This window comes from Tasmannia lanceolata, unplaced genomic scaffold (genome assembly GCF_043159265.1).
Source record: "Tasmannia lanceolata isolate RefF3 unplaced genomic scaffold, GAP_Taslan_0.1 ptg000011l, whole genome shotgun sequence".
In the NCBI taxonomy this organism is placed as follows: Eukaryota; Viridiplantae; Streptophyta; class Magnoliopsida; order Canellales; family Winteraceae; genus Tasmannia; species Tasmannia lanceolata.
In genome coordinates, this window is record NW_027518688.1 from 10,457,895 (window position 1) to 10,461,270 (window position 3,376).

A 3,376-nucleotide genomic window follows, 5' to 3' on the forward strand; every position below is an offset into this window, starting at 1 on the left:
ATTCTTTTTCCGTAGTGGAGTAGTTGAGTTGTGCATCATTGAGAGTCCTACTTGCATAATAGATTACATGCGGTAATTTATTGAATCTTTGACCCAATACGGCTCCTATTGCAAAGTCGGAAGCATCACACATAATTTCAAACGGTTCGGTCCAATTGGGTGCTTGAATGATGGGTGCCGTAGTTAACTCCTTTTTTAAACACTCAAAAGAATCGAAGTATTCTTTGGAAAACTTAAATTTTTGATCTTTTGCTAACAAGTTGGTTAGAGGCCTAGCATTTTTAGAAAAATCTTTTATAAAACGCCGGTAAAAGCCCGCATGGCCCAAAAATGATCGAATAGCCTTCACACTTTTGGGCGGTGGAAGATGGACAATGAGATCCACCTTGGCTTTATCAACCTTAATTCCCTCTTTAGAAATCACATGTTCTAGAACGATGCCCTCTTTTACCATAAAATGACACTTTTCCCAATTGAGGACAAGGTTCTTTTCTCTACTCCGTTCTAAGACCAATTTTAAGTGATGTAAACATTCGGCATAGGTGGAGCCATCAATAGAAAAATCATCCATAAAAACCTCTAAGAAGGTCTCCACCATGTCAGAAAAGATACTCATCATGCATCTTTGGAAAGTTGCCGGTGCATTGCATAACCGAAAAGGCATGCGTCTATAAGCAAACGTTCCAAAGGGGCATGTGAATGCCGTTTTCTCTTGATCTTCAGGAGCAATGGGAATTTGGTTGTAACCGGAATATCCATCAAAAAAGCAATAATACTCATGCCCCGCTAACCTTTCTAACATTTGATCAATAAAAGGCAAAGGAAAGTGATCCTTCCTAGTAGCGGCATTAAGCTTTCGGTAGTCAATACAAACCCGCCACCCTGTTTGAATACGAGTAGGAATAAGTTCATTGGTGGCGGATTGTATAACGGTAACTCGCGACTTCTTAGGCACTACTTGGACGGGACTCACCCATTGGCTACCCGAGATGGGATAAATGATCCCATTATCTAACCATTTTAAAATCTCTTTTTGGATGGCTTCCTTCATCACAGGATTAGCCCTTCTTTGATGTTCCCTTGAAGGTTTGGCACCCTCAACGAGATAGATGTGATGTTGCACAATCGAAGGGCTAATTCCTTTGATGTCGGCCATTGTCCAACCTATGGCTTCCTTGTTATCTTTTAGCAATTAATGAGTTCCTCCTCTTGAGGGGAGGTTAGGTCTGCAACAATTATTACAGGCAAAGTACAATTATCACCCAAAAATGCATAACGTAAATGAGAAGGCAAGGGCTTCAACTCCAACTGTGGTGCTTCTTCGATTGATGTCTTTGGAAGAGATGTTGCGAGTGGTCAAACAGGCTCCACGTTTTGATTGGCAAAAGCTTTGGAAAAGAAATCATCTCCATCATTTCCTAGTTCGTCCAAACATTCTTGGAATCCTGCATCAAATTCAATTTCGAAATTAGAAACAATATCGTCAGGAAAGGAATGCAACATATTGATTTCTACATGAAAATTTGGTTGCTTACCCAATCTAAAGACATTAAAATCAACCGATGTGTTTCCAAAGGACAATTTCATTAATCCATTTCTACAATTAATTAGATTGTTGCTAGTGGCAAGGAACGGCCTACCAAGGATGATAGGAATTTGATCCTTGATATTAGCAACAGGCTCGGTATCTAACACAACAAAATCTAGGGGAAATAAAAAATCACCTACTTTAACTAACACATCCCCAACCATCCCTTTGGGTGTTTTAATTGATCTATGCGCCAATTGAAGAGTGATGGTGGTTGGTTTGAGGTTTCCTAATCCTAGTTGCTTAAATACTGAAAAAAGGCAAGAGATTTACACTTGCACCCAAATCCAAAAGAGCATGTTCAATATTTGTGTTACCAAGAGTGCAAGAAATAGTAGGACATCCTGGATCCTTATACTTAGCCACCATTTGTTGAGACAAGATGGAACTTATATTTACGGCCAAGAAAGCTTTCTTGGGCACATTAGTTGTGCGCTTTTGTGTGCACAAATCTTTCAACACTTTGGCATAAGTAGGAACTTGAGAAATCGCATCTAATAAAGGAATGTTAATTTGCACTTGTTTAAACACATTTAAAATTTTATCCATGACATCCACCTTCTTATTATTAGCAAGTCTGCTTGGAAAAGGAGCTTTAGGCACATACTTATTTTCAGGTGGAGAAACAGCCTGCTCTTCACTTACATGTTTAGGTTCCGCAATCGAGCCTGTTGGAGAGGTGTCTTTTCTTACCTCTTTGATTGTATCTTGTATATCTATAGAAGGTTTAGATCTGACCTCCTCCTTGTGGTAATCTCTACCACTCCTTAAAGCATATACGGCATTACATTCGTTGGAGGGCTCTTGCGGCGGCAAAATTGGTTGAATGTCATTCAACTGATTTGGCGGTACCTGTTGATTCACATTCATATTCACGTTCCTTGGATTAGGAACGGGTTGACTTGGCATCTTCCCCTTTTTCCTCTCATGCAACGCCATGGCAAGTTGGGAGATTTGCTTCTCCATGTTTAGTTGGCTTGTCATGAAAGTGTTAGTGAGAAGTTCTATGCTTTTTTCTAAGGAAGCTATGCGTGCCGACTCTCCTTGTTTTTGAAAACCCGGCGGTTGCTGATTTGAAACATTATTAATCATGGGATTTTGAAAAGTAGGAGGGGAAGGGGATGGCTGAACAAAAGTGGGAGGGAAGGTGGGCCTAGGTTGGCCGAATTGGCCTTGGCCTTGGAAATTAGATGGCCCACTTTGACTCCATGAAAAGTTGGGATGATTTCTCCATCTCGGATTATAAGTGCTAGAATAAGGATTGTTAGCATAAAGAGCACTCACATTCTCATTAGAATTACCAAATTTAGCAAGAGTTGGACACTCTTCCATGACATGGTCCGTGGCTTGACACCAATTACACATGGAAATACTATGCGCAATTTGATTGACTTGTAAAGGTCCTTTAACAACTATTGCTTCTAGCCTTTTGATTAAGCTATCAAGATGGGCCACTTTTGCCATGGCACCCTCTATTAGAAATCCCTTACTTGAAGTGGCTCTCTCACCGTCTTGAGTAGATTCCCACTCTCTCCTTTTTTCCGCCAAATCAAGTAAGAAGTTCCATGCAGCGGCCTCATCCGTGAAAGATGTAAAACCGTTAGGACACATGGATTCAAGAAGTTGCTTTGTTTGGTAATCTATGCCCTCATAAACAATTTGGCATAAGTGCCACAAATCAATTCCATGGTGAGGACACTCTTGGAGCAGGTCTTTGAACCTCTCCATAAACTTAGAAAATGACTCTAATGGCTTTTGTTTGAATTGTAAAATATCGTTCCTAAGCTT

The 3,376-nt window shown here is 40.3% G+C and overlaps 1 non-coding gene across 1 annotated transcript; it reads left to right on the forward strand.

Moving 5' to 3' along the window:
• Positions 1–3,269: 3,269 nt before the first annotated feature.
• LOC143886973 (small nucleolar RNA R71) lies at positions 3,270–3,376 on the forward strand. The gene has a single exon (XR_013253962.1). It is a non-coding gene; the product is annotated as a small nucleolar RNA R71 (small nucleolar RNA).